The sequence below is a fragment of the Anolis carolinensis genome, chromosome 3 (assembly GCF_035594765.1).
Source record: "Anolis carolinensis isolate JA03-04 chromosome 3, rAnoCar3.1.pri, whole genome shotgun sequence".
In the NCBI taxonomy this organism is placed as follows: domain Eukaryota; kingdom Metazoa; phylum Chordata; class Lepidosauria; order Squamata; family Dactyloidae; genus Anolis; species Anolis carolinensis.
In genome coordinates this window covers 178,762,301-178,776,640 of record NC_085843.1, presented here as the reverse complement: position 1 = coordinate 178,776,640, position 14,340 = coordinate 178,762,301, and positions in this window count along the sequence as shown.

Here is a 14,340-nt window from a genome sequence, read left to right as displayed (position 1 = left end):
CTGTCCTGATTTTAGCTTTTCTGTAGCTAAAAATGCATATAAAATTGATTCTATAGGGAGGATAAATGATTGGATTTCAACTTCTACAGCTTGGCTTTCTCTGCCAATAATGGTACCCATCTTGGATATTGTAAGGGATTTATTATTATTATTATTATTATTATTATTATTATTATTATTAGACCTTGCTCCCAGGAAGGTGCCTTCGCTGTGGCTCCCAACTTATCTATCTATCTACCTTTCCACATATTCTCCACATTGTGTTTATGTGTATGTATATTATATATACATGAGCCCCGATGGCGAAGTGTGTTAAAGCACTGAGCTGCTGAACTTGCAGACCGAAAGGTCCCAGGTTCAAATCCCGGGAGCAGAGTGAGTGCCCGCTGTTAGCTCCAGCTTCTGCCAACCTAGCAGCTTGAAAACATGCCAATGTGAGTAGATCAATAGGTACCGCTCTGTCGGGAAGGTAATGGCACTCCATGTAGTCATGCCGGCCACATGACCTTGGAGGTGTCTATGGACAACACTGGCTCTTGGGCTTAGAAATGGAGATGAGCACCAACCCCCAGAGTCAGACATGACTGAACTTAACGTCAAGGGATACCTTTACCTTTACCTATACACACACACACACACACACACACACACACACATATGCAGGGACTATATATATATATATATATATATATATATATATATACAGTATATATCACACACACACCAATTTAACAAAGTTTCAGCCACAAAAACAAAGTTTCTGAAGTAGAACAATGACTTTCACAGTAAAGACAACCCAATTTAACAGGAAATAAGACTTTCAAACCAGGAACAGATTTCTGCAATTATTAAAAAATGGTTTATTATAAAAGCTATGAAAATTCGCCAAAAATCAGAGGATAAGGGAAACGTTCCAAATTTTGGTGAGCTATCAGTGTTAAATGTGTTCTACCACTGTACCAAGTTGGAAGAAGATCACTCAAAAATGAGGGTGGGAGAGTCCTGTAAAGTCCTCTCCCTCTGTGCTGTTTTTGGGAATTGCGCATGCGCGTCCGCCATTAACGAATTAATTTAGAAAATAACGAATTTTCGTTAATTTCGAAATTTTTTGGGGGCAAAATTTGGAAATACCTTCAAAAACGAAACGCTGCCCCCCTCTACTTTTGCAACGAGTTTAGAATCAAATTTTTCGTGGATCGATCAAGCCTAATATATATATATATACACACACACACACACACACACACATACACACAAGTGTGTGTGTGTGTGTGTGCAAATAAAATCTTAGAAAGGAAGAGAATAGTCTGAATCCTCATGTGATCCTGATAAAATAACCTCACTGCTTTGCTGTACAAGAACCTAATCATGTAGAAACAGGCATTAATAATAATTATTATTTAATAATAATTTTGGAGACTATAATAATAATAATAATAATAGTTTATATCTCACCGTCTTTATAATTATCCAAAAAACAAACAATTCATAAGGTTAAAACATTTAACTTTATTAAAATATGATATGGAACATAAACAAAAAACACAGGCTGCCCTCTTAGTATTTAATTCTTGTATGGAAAGTTTGACAGGAACGCCTTGTCTTGTCTTGTGGTGGTATTTTGAGGGGGTGGGCTTACTTTTGCAATAGATCAGGCACCATGCTTTCCCTCTCTGTTTCTGTCCAGCACTTAATCATTTTGCTCCATTTTCTGGCTTGTTTTATCAGGGGGTTAACTTGTTCGGGGGGGGGGGGGGGTGAGCCAGAGCCTCCAAGATCTCAGCAGTGGGATTTTATTTTCCTGGCAGGTCTTGTGTGAATGGGATCCTCCAGATGGGAAGAATTCTGGGCAAGTACAGAGTGCCTCCAACTCCTCACTATTGGACTTAAAGGTCCCACAGAGCCCTGTTATTTTAAACAATTTATTGGATCCCCCTTGTACCCTTCCTCCTTCAAATGGGATTATTTTCCAGAAAGGAACGGGATCCTGGGCTGAGGGGCCACCACAGATCTAGAGAGTATATTGGGGGGGAGGGGGCCATAGTGAAAGGCAACCTCCCTGGCTCACTTGGGCATTTACAAATGCTTCCAATCTACAAACAATAAAATGTGTTAATCCACCTGAAGCAAGCCCTCCTGAGTTTTTTCACTCTTAACCTATTGTCTGGGGGAACATATTTTGCATTTGAAAAGAGTCTGAGTTTACAATCCATTGCCAGCTAATTTCTTCTTCCCAACCTGCAATCAACACTGGGAGTCATTGTTGCAAGAGCCAAGAAGGAAGAGCCATCCATGCAAAGCTAGCAGGCTGCTTTTGGATCCTGATGCCCATCTTCCTGTTTACATAAAACAACACAAGCTAATTAATCCCGGCAAATAAGGAATTTTTTTGGGGGGGGGGGAGGTTGTTCCTGAACCCCAAATCTATTTTTAAATATCCCAGATGGCATGTTGCTGCAAACTTTCAATTTAAGATAAAAAAAATTCTACCCTTTGAAAATCTGTGTGTGGACCCCAACTGACAAGGATAGGTCAAGGGGTGCCTTCTGCACCCCCAAATAAAACACAATCCACCTGGATTCATGTACTTCTCTATCCAGAAGAAGGGTCTCTGTGACACTCTCTGGCCTCTGCATTCGAAAAATTAAAAGACCTTTTCCCCTGAGCCAGGTCACATAGAAGGTGAGCAAAAGAAAGGAAGTCAGTCACTCTCAGTCTACAAGTTACCAAGTTGCCACTTTTCATTAGTGACTTGTCTTAGAATTCACCCTTTATTTCCATTCATTGGTCTCTTTTCAACTCAATTTTCAGCTTTGGCAGCTGTATCCAAAGTCCCAGAATAATTACAAATACATTCCTGCCAATACCCAAATATTTGTGGTTCCATTTAAGTTGTGATAAAGGCTCAGTGAGTGGTTTGTGCAAATGTTTCATGGTCCCTTCAATGTTTAGTTGCCTTGAAAATGATACTGGAAAAAGCAGACATTCTCACAACTTTATTTTTTGAAACTGTAAAGCAGATTGTTGGAAATTGAGACCGCGAAATGTGTTCCAAAATGGATTTTGAAATATGTTGATGAAAACTAAACAAATGTTCCCTTTGCTTCACCCCCCCCCCCTCTGCTGACCAACCTCACAGGGTTGTTGCTGAAAGAAAGGCCAAGTGGAGAAAGTTGCAGACATTGCCTTGACTTCAACAGAGGGAAGCTAGGATAAAAACATAAATAAGGCACTCCATGTTCTCTTTGAGAAAATAATAGGTGGGACCCCTAAATATACTGGTGACACCATATGAAGAATATTGATAAGGGCAACTCTAGGTCAGAGCACTGAAAAGGCAGGAGGGTATTGGGCTACAACTCCCAGAATCCAGCCAGTGATCATGTTAGTTCAGCCCAGGACAAAGTCCCAGACATATTGCAAAGGATCCCGTTAGGTTTCCATTGGAACAAGGGCAGTTTGGGGGACAGCTCTAAAGAATTTTGCTGGGGGAACTTCTGTTTTGAAAACAGAATAGGAAGAATGTGATCAGATGATAAGAGAGGGTGGCAGGGTACACAGGTTTTAAATCTTGTGCTGTATTTTAAAAATCTATGCCATCTTGGTTGTTTTTATCGTTTACACCTTGGACTTTGACTTTACTCCTTCCAGGACACCTGGAGCAGTTGAAGGACTCCTCCAGGATCCACAAAGACCCTTGAGGACTGAGACTGACTTGGAAATGTTGGTGTTTGGGGGAGAGGGCAGGGCTTTCTGTGCTGAGGAGGGCCTGCAACTGGGGATCTAGGCTGATCCCAAAATGGATGTCAACAGAAAGGGGAAGATCACAGGAGTCTAAAAATAACAGCAGTGGTTTGCTGTTTGCTATGGAACCATGTATTGCGGTTGCCACTTGAATGCAAATAAAAGACATTCCAAAAATACAATGTGGCCCCTGAAACCTATATTTTGACTATACTTGGGCCAGAACTATAGAGTGACATTGGAGGACCTAGAGAAGGTGTGTATTTTGGAGTGTGTGTTAGTGAAAACATGGATAATGAATCTGTAGATGGAGGGGTCATACTGTATACATGTTTTAACTGATATCTTACCATCAGCTGAATGTTAAACCACTAGAACAGATTGGATTCTTGTTGTAAGGAAAGTGCAGATATAACATGTTATGTAGTCCCCTTCATCTTATAGCTCTATTACTTTGATTTGGTAAGAACTAATTCTGTCTGAATTTTGTCAGTCTGTGAGGCCAGAGAGATACTGGGAAGACTCAGATCCCACACAATTGAATGAGTGGCTTTAGGCCAGGACATTTCTCACATCCTGACCCTCTTCTCATTCCATCGTTCTTATCAAACAGGTGATAGAGACCTGTGTCTGCCACCATGAACTCCTTGAGGAAAGAAGGGATATAAATGCACTAGTTCATACTTGTACATTGTGGTGTCATGCAGCCAGATCCCAGGGCTGAATTTCCAAGCCCTGAATCTGACTTCATAACATAAACATGCGAGCACCTGGCGGGAGAAGATAAAATGAGCCTGGGAACTCAGGGGTGAAAGTATAAACAATTATAATTGCTGTAGTGTGGGGGGGATAGAAACCTTGGTGGAAATGTGATCCAGAAGGTGGGGTTTGATGATGATATTTGCGTGTGATGTTACGTTGCATCAGAAGTGATAAAATTAGATGTATGTAAACATTAGGTCATTCTCGACTTTTCCAAAGTCATGTATTCTTCAATAAAGATTGTGTTTGAGAGCAGCTGTCTTTGATCTGCGTTCAGACTGGTCCTTTGAAGTAAGCCTGACATTAAAGTCGAGAATGACCTAATGTTTACATACATCTAATTTTATCACTTCTGATGCAACGTAACATCACACGCAAATATCATCATCAAACCCCACCTTCTGGATCACATTTCCACCAAGGTTTCTATCCCCCCCACACTACAGCAATGGAACTACAACGCACACACGTTTCCCTCCGAAGCAAGCAGGGTTCGAGCCATCGGCAACACACTAAAGCGAGGAGCAGCCAGCTGGTATGTGCAATTACATGCCAGACGCGACCCATGCCTGAGGTCAGTGCCCCGCTTCCTCGCCGCACTGGAGAACCGGTTCAGAGACCGGCTAGAGCAATTGAGGGCTCGAGACCAGCTGAAAGGAATAAAACAGAGAGACAAAACGGTGCCCGAGTACGCAGAGGAATTCCTCCACCTCGCGGAAAGGGTACCGGAGTGGTCTGAAGTAACCAAAGTGGAACTATTTATAGAGGGACTACGCCCCGAGATTTTCAGCTGGGCAGCGCACAGAGACGACCCCGAGACGCTCCAGGGATGGATTCAACTAGCGGGGCGCGTCGAATCCACCCTGGCACAAGTAAAGCGCTTCAGGAGCAGCAGCGGCCAGCAAAGACCGGTGGCGAGAGGTCGAGGAGAAACGAGGAAGCAAGAAAGACCCGGAGGGAGGCCGGGGATTCCCTCCAGAGGAGACGACAACAAACCTAAACCGGGATGCTTTGTATGTGGGAAGACGGGCCACCGAGCAGCGGAATGCTGGGCCCGGAAGGGGGAGCCGCCAAAAGCCCCAAAGCCCAAGCCAGCAACCGGGAGGCGTGCGGAGGAGGAGGTGCAGGCCCCAGAATCTTCGGAAAGATTGGTGAGTCGGGACAAACGCATGATAGTAGTACCAATTTGCCTCTCGGGGCTAGAAAATCGGGCCACCTGCAAGGCGTTTGTAGACTGCGGGTGTTCTAGGAACATTATAACCCCAGAATTAGCAGAAGCGCTGAAATGCCAGCAGATGGCACTTGACTCCCCAATTGCATTTTCGCAGCTAGATGGATCAGTCGCTGCTGGGGAAGTATCTACAAAGGAATTACGGGGAGTTCCATGCAAAATAGGCAAATGGGGAGGAAGAATATCCTTTGTGATAGCCCCTATTGCCACATACCATGTAATATTGGGGATACCATGGCTCGAACAAGCAAATCCTGAAGTAGATTGGAGAGGAAAAAGCTTAGCATTTAAAGAACAGCAGATGCAATGGGAGATAAGCAAAATTGCAGAAGAGGAGGACGAGGAAGACGAAGCAGGGGAAATAGACCCACAGCTATTGCCACCTGAATACAGAGACTTTGCGGATGTTTTCAATCAGAAAGAGGCCAGTAAATTGCCTCCCAAAAGAAATATAGAAGTAGGGATTGAAATAACCCCAGGAGCAGACTTACCAAAACCAAAAGTGTATCCCATGTCTGTGCAAGAGAAGGAGGAATTGAGAAAATACATTGATAAAAACCTGGCTCGAGGCTTCATTAAGCCATCTAATTCTCCTCTCGGGGCTCCAGTGTTATTTAGGAGAAAGAAAGACAATTCCCTAAGATTGTGCATTGATTATCGAAATTTAAACGCAATTACCAAGGACAATAAATACCCTATGCCCTTAGTCAAGGATTTAATTACCGTATTGAAGAAAGGGAGCATATTTACTAAACTAGATTTAATTGAAGCGTATCATAAATTAAGGATCAAACCGGAGGATACTTGGAAAACCGCATTTTCCTGCGCATTCGGCCATTTTGAATACGAAATTTTGCCTTTCGGGTTAAAAAATGGAAGCGGCTGCTTTATGCAGCTTATAAATGAAATACTACACCCGTTATTGTACAGAGGGGTGTTCATATTCCTTGATGATATCTTGATCATTTCTGAAGATAAGGAAAAGCACGTAAAATTGGTCCGGGAAGTTTTGCAGAGACTAAGAGAAGCAAAGCTGTACGCAAAACTGTCCAAATGTGAATTTAATAAAACTCAAATTGACTTTCTGGGATATCGGATGTCTCCAGAAGGGTTAGCTATGGATCCAGCTAAAGTAGCAGATGTGAAAGAATGGGGAGTGCCTCAAACAAGGAGGCAATTACAATCATTTCTGGGGTTTGCAAATTTTTACAGACCCTTCATAAAAGGCTTTGCACAAATAACCGCACCCCTTACAGAACTTTTAAAAACAAAAGGGAAAGGGGAGACAGCAAAAGTGAAAGCTCCCGGCGCCAAACTGAGTTGGACGCCAGAATGCCAAAAGGCATTCGAGACCTTAAAAGAATGCTTCACTGAAGGACCCATCCTAAAACACCCTGATATCAGGAGCCCTTTCATAATCCATTGCGATGCCTCAGACTGTGCGTACGGGGCAGTGCTATTGCAAAAGGATCAAAATGGGAACTTAAAACCCTGTGGATATTTGTCACGGAAGTTCAGCGAAACTGAAAAAAGTTGGCCAATATGGGAAAAAGAGGCATTAGCCATATTAAAAGCCTTAGAATGCTGGCGACACTTCCTCGAAGGAAGCGGAATCCCATTCGAAATTTGGTCTGACCATAAGAATCTCCAGTATTTAAAGTCTCCTAGAAAATTGTCCCCCAAACAAATCAGATGGGCGCAATACTTCAGCAGATTCGATTTCCAATTAAAGTTTTTTCAAGGGAAACAGAATGTCTTGGCAGATGCTCTTTCACGCATGCCTCAACACGAAGGCCTAACCACAGCAAAGGAGGGGACAATATTCTCTGACAAACAATGGGGCTTAGCTGTCAGGACAAGAGCACAAACCCAAAAGGAGGACACGGCTTTTGTCGAACTCGGCGGGGAAGATAACTGGGGAAATGAACTAAAACAGTCTTATGAAGGAGATCAATGGATCGCGTCCAACGCAGAAAAGGGGGACCAGAAGGGGGGATTTTGGTTTGTAAACAAGAAACTGTATATCCCAGCAATATTAAGGATTAAGATTCTGCATCGTTTTCACAACAACCAGAGCGCTGGTCATACAGGAATTACCAAAACAACAAAGGCAATAGCAAAACATTGTTGGTGGCCAGGAATGAGGAAGGACATAAAGAATCATGTTGTCCAATGTGATGATTGTGCCAGAAATAAATCGGGAGGAGGGAAGCCTATGGGATTGTTACAGACAGTAGCGGAACCTACCAGGCCTTGGGAATGTGTAGCTATGGACTTTGTGGGAGAACTGCCAGTCAGCAAAGGACATCGTTATATTTGGACAGTATTAGACCTGTTTTCTAAACAGGCCCACTTTATAGCACTGACGAAGCTACCATCGGCTGAGAAACTAGCTGAATTGTACATAAACCATATTTACAAATTACATGGATGTCCAAGTAGAGTAGTCAGTGACAGAGGAGTACAATTCACAGCAAAATTTTGGGAAAAATTCTTGGAAATGCTAGGAGCAGAAAGGAGTTTAAGTTCTGCTTTTCACCCCATGACAAACGGGGCGGTAGAACGTACTCAGCAAACGCTTGGGCAGTTCCTTCGAATGTACTCTAACATGAGACAAAATGACTGGTCTAGGTGGTTGGCGTTTGCGGAACTAGCCTTTAATTCAACTATACATTCAGCAACAAACAAAACCCCCTTTGAAGTAGTTTACGGGTATGAAATACAACCTTTACCCCAATTGCCGAGGTGGACAGAAAATGAAGGAACAGAGGCAGGGAAATGGAAAACGCAAATGATGGAATGTTGGAATCAAGTGACTGCTTCGTTAAAAGAAGCACACAAAAAGTATAAAACGTTCGCAGACAGAAAGAGGGTGGAAGGCGATAAATTAGATAAAGGAGATCTAGTGTGGTTAAGTACCCAAAACATCAAATTGGGGTTACCTTCAAGAAAACTGGGCCCCAAATATATTGGACCATTCAGAATACAGGGTGTTATCAATGAAGTGACTTTCCAATTGGCATTGCCAAAAAGTTTAGGGAAAATACACCCAGTCTTCCATCGCAGCTTGCTGAAAAAATATATGGGGACTTTAGACAAAATGGACCCATAGAGTTATTGTTTGATTTGTTTCAGGACTATGGTGAAAGAAGAACCGAAGAGGAGGACGAAGAAAACGGGGGCGCCATGTCATGCAGCCAGATCCCAGGGCTGAATTTCCAAGCCCTGAATCTGACTTCATAACATAAACATGCGAGCACCTGGCGGGAGAAGATAAAATGAGCCTGGGAACTCAGGGGTGAAAGTATAAACAATTATAATTGCTGTAGTGTGGGGGGGATAGAAACCTTGGTGGAAATGTGATCCAGAAGGTGGGGTTTGATGATGATATTTGCGTGTGATGTTACGTTGCATCAGAAGTGATAAAATTAGATGTATGTAAACATTAGGTCATTCTCGACTTTTCCAAAGTCATGTATTCTTCAATAAAGATTGTGTTTGAGAGCAGCTGTCTTTGATCTGCGTTCAGACTGGTCCTTTGAAGTAAGCCTGACATTGTGGTAGTGTGCTTTTAAGCCATTTCTGAGTTATGGGGATCCTAAGATGAATCATTCATGGGGTTTACATGGTAAGATTTCATCTGAAGGTGGTTGCCTTTCTAATTCTCTGGGGATGAGAGAATGTGACTTCCCATGGTGACCCAGTGTGATTCCTTGACTGAGCAGAGATCCAGACCCTGGTCTCCTTGAGTCCTAGCCCAAAGCACAGGCCACTACACCATGGATCAGGGGTACTGGAAGAGGAAGCCCTTTGGATGATGTTTGATGAGGACCTCCTCACTGCCACCAAATAGGAAGAGTACAAAATGAGGAGTAAGAAAGTTGCCTGAATTCTCCAGAGGAGAGGCACAGAAGATGTACATGTAACCAAGAGATGGCTCTAAGCCCCAAGTTTTCCTATCCTTATGACTGAAATGTTCCTTTACTGCTTCCCATAAATGTATTGCTATAGTTCATTAAGAATGGTTCTATCTGAATTCTGAAGCTTGGGCTCAAGTTCCACTTCCCTTCACAGGCAAGACAAAAATTGGCTGAGATCGGGCCTCTTCGTAATCTGCTTGACCTTCCTCATGGATTTGGTGCAAGGATAAAGTGGAGGAGAGAAGAGCTAAGAACTATTTACACCACTTGGAGCACATGGGAAGAAAGGGGCACCTTATGCCTTCTCGAATTTAAGAAAGGAAGAAAAGGGAAAACTCCATTTCTTGTCAGTTGTTCAAACTGCTATTTTTTTAAAGACTAAAAATCAAACATTACTTCTTTAATCTAAATCCTGGCTCACATTTATTCTCTCACCTGCCTTCTATTTTAGAGTAAGGTCCCTTCACCCCAACTGTAAACCTTAGTAATAAATGAGCTTGCAACTGTCCGCTTGAACTCCAAAGGAAAGTTTGAACACTCAACTTTCATACACAAAGACTCAGAGGAAAGAGACATTCTCAGTCAGCGCTTAATGCGGTGGTTCTCAACCTGTGGTTCCCCAGGTGTTTTGGCCTACAACTCCCAGAAATCCCAGTCAGTTTGCCAGCTGTTAGGATTTCTGAGAGTTGAAGCCCAAAATTTCTGGGGACCCACAGTTTGAGAACCACGGCCTTAATGAATCCTTTCCACCATCCCAAGGGTTGGAGACACCACCTTTGTCCAATGAGATATAAGGTTTTCACCTATAATTCAAATGGCTCTCCATACTTTAATACCTTTTGAGTGATTTTCTGACCTAGGTTGCACTTGAAAACGTGCTTGAACATAGTTTCCAATGGGCCACATGGGACTTGGGAGTGGGAGGGTGAAATACCCCATTCTCCTAAAAGGGTCCAGTGTCTATATAAAGTCTTCCAACTAACAAGTGGGTAGGAGATAATTGGAGTCCTGGATTTTCAGGGGTCCTGGGTCAATCTTTCTCTCTCTTTCATATAGCAACAACAACAAATCAAACTTTATGCACCTGGGCAACACTTCTCACCCAAGGAATCTAAGGTCAACTGTCAGAATCCTCTCAGCTACATAGTTGCCAGGCAACCTTATAAAAACAATGAAGGAAACTGTCATCCTTACATCAGGGATACATGTCCTTGTCCCCCACTTTGAATGGGTGATTTCCTCCGGAGCCATTTTTCTGGCTGCTTGCTCTAGGATCAAAGGGAGAGAAAGTGAGAAGGTAAGGATTGCTGTACATCTTCTGATAAAGGGCTTCCTGGGAAATGTCTCCACCTGACCTCAAATGTACAATCCCGGCCAATATGTATGTAACTATGTATGTAAGTAAGCATGCATGTGTTACCTTTATACCCCACCATTCCCCCATGAGCTAAAGTTGTACACAGTTCTGCCTTCTCCCTACTACAACTATATGAGACATATCACCTTAGTTTGAGGGAATGTTCTAAATTACTCATCTAGCTTCTTGGGTCAGTGGACATTGTTCTCAGATTTCACTAAACTATATCTCTAGCTCTGTAATGACTACATCACTTTGCCCTGGATTGACAACAGTTGTACACCACCCCAACACTAAATATAATAATATAGGCTATTAACGAGAACCAATATGTGTTGGATTGTGACTCTGGAGATTACGATTCAAATTCCTGCTTAGCCATGAAAACCCAATGGGTGACCCTGGGCTAATAACACACCCAGAAAACCCTGTGATAGGGTCATCATATGTTGGCACACAGCAACAAATGCTATTAATAATTACCTGATTTGAATTATTGATATTACTGTAATCATAGGAGGAATGTATGGCACAATCAGCCAGAGATTATCTCAAACACAACACAATCGTACCCATCTTTGAGCCTTCTGATGTCATCCTAGTCAGCAAATTAAATAAAATTGCATCATCCATCCAAGGGGTTGCTTTGTTGACAGAGAGCTTGGAATCACTGTCCAAACTACTGCATTTGAATAGGTAAGCCTTGCTAGCACTGATAGAGGATGTCTAACAGCTGTCCCTTTGAAATGGAATTTACATTAACTGCCCAAAGACTCTGATCCAACCCTGACATAGATTGCAACACCTACTTATTTATTTGCTTCACAAAAGGAATAGTAAACAGAAAGACAACTCTGTCCTCAACATAACTGTAATGGAGAAAACTGGTGGGAGAAGGGAGCTTGATTAGGATTTTTGTGCAGAAGAATGGGAAGCCTATTCCATTCTGGAACACAAATTTCGAAACAGAGAATATGCACACCTTTGTGAAGCCTCACATGGATCTATTGCAGAAAGACTTTTGCTTTGTGCCTTGTTTTTCTTGGTTGAAGAAAGACATTGTCACAGGATCTGCTTTGCCTTGTGCCAAGTGCTTGCAGGAACATGTCTCAGAGATACTCCGGACTTTGCTGGCATTCCTGGGCCAGATGGGCACATGATTTACCGGGAGAAGTCCTCCTTCCTGTCAGTTGTTGCTTAAACCCCACTGTAATATCACTAATTAAGATAGAAAGTGGTTATCAGACACCTTGGCCCTCTGTTTTCGCCTGGGGCCTGGAAAAATGCCTTCCAGCCTCCTGTGACTTGGATGCCAACCACCTCAAGGCCTTTCTTTATCAAGAAGCAAAGCAAGTCAGGAGATGGCCTCAGACTCCCCCCCCACCCCCACCCCCAAGCCTCTGCTTTCCTTCTCTCTTTCAAGTCAGGTTAAAGGTTAACAGCACAGTTCTATTGTCTTACCATGCCTTTTTCCCTACTGGCTCTACATGCCCATGTTACAGCATCCTGAGATATGTAGTTTGTTTACACACCAGAACTCTATGTCGTGGAGGCTAAAGACCTTATAATACTATACTCTCATGAATCCATAGTATTGAACCTTGGCAATTAAAGTGGTATCAAACTGCATTCATTCTACACAATGCATACATTTACCCTCCATGTGTTCAATACAGCTTGCACTGAGCAAAGTGCATCTATGGCATAGATGGCAGACACTTGTTATTACACTTGAATAGCAATAGGCATAACCACGTAACACACTTCTAACTGACAATGCCCAGAGAGCTAAAGCCTGAACAACAACAGAGAAGTGTCTTGGTGGTCCAAGTTTTCCAAATCATTTTGGGAAGACGCAGCCCTAGTCCCGCATTGTTGATTTTGCTCTTCTTTCTCCTTTGATGTTTAGAAGCCTTCTTGGGTTGAAAATGACTTCAGTATCTTGTAAGGCAAGTTCTCAATCTCCACTGCACAAAGATCTGAATCCTACATTCTGCTGTTGAAGGCTTTCATGGCAGGAATCACAGAGTTGTTGTGTGTCTTCTGGGCTGTATGGCCATGTTCCAGAAACATTCTCTCCTGACATTTCACCCACGTCTATGGTAGGCATCCTCAGAGGTTGTGAGATATATATTGACCTCACAACCTCTGAGGATGCCTGCCATAGATGTGGGTGAAATATCAGGAGAGAATGCTTCTGTAACATGGCCATACAGCCCAGAAAACACATAACAACCCTGCTGTTTCAGAAGCCCAGTTCACCATTTCCTCCCTCTCCTCTGTACCCCTCCACCCCTTTCTAGCATATCCACCAAAAACTGCCATCCCTCCAGGTATATAAGGTGGCAGTTTGAAAAACCACAGCCTACATCCATATTCTATCCATTTCTAGATGCCAACTCCTAACCCCAGGGTCAGGATTTCAGGAGCTACTGAAAGAAAGGGCAAACTGGAAATTCTATTCTATTATTATGAACCATGAGCTATTCCTAGAAAGGGAATTAACTTCAAAGCCAAATATTCCCCCCCCCCCAATACTCATTGACTTTATTTACCTTCTAGTGGTTTGTAAATTTTGGACCTTCAGGTGTTTTGGACTTCAGCTCCCAGATTGTTGGCCAATCTGGTTGGGGTGTTTGACATCCCAAACACCTGGAGGACCACAGGTTGGCCACCACTTTAAGAAGAAAACAGTAGCAATTGTGTGTAACACCTTTTTCTTCGGAATTAACTATTGATAATGAAAAAAAAATAGTTATTTAAAGTAATCCTACTCTTAATCTGAGCCTCCGGTGGCTCAGTGTGTTAAAGCACTGAGCTGCTGAACTTGCAGACCGAAAGATCCTAGGTTCAAATCTGGGGAGCGGAGTGAGCGCCCGCTGTTAGCTCCAGCTTCTGCCAACCTAGCAGTTCGAAAACATGCAAATGTGAGTAGATCAATAGGTACCGCTCCAGAGAGAAGGTAACGGCGTTCGGCGTTACGTGCAGTCATGCCGGCCACATGACCTTGGAAGTGTCTACGGATAACGCTGGCTCTTTGGCTTAGAAATGGAGATGGGCACCAACCCCCAGAGTCGGACACGACTGGACTTAACATCAGGGGAAACCTTTACCTTTACTTTACTCTTAATCTATTTCACTTTGAAATCAGTGCCATCGAAATAAATAATATTTCTACTGATGTTTTGATTGAAATGTTTAGGAGGGAAAATCAACAACAAACACTGATTTGCTTGAAGAAAGTTTCATTTCTTTACTTTTTCTGACTTGCAGTTGGCCTAATTATGTTTCAGAAGCAAGCCATTAAGTTAATGACTTTCCCTGTT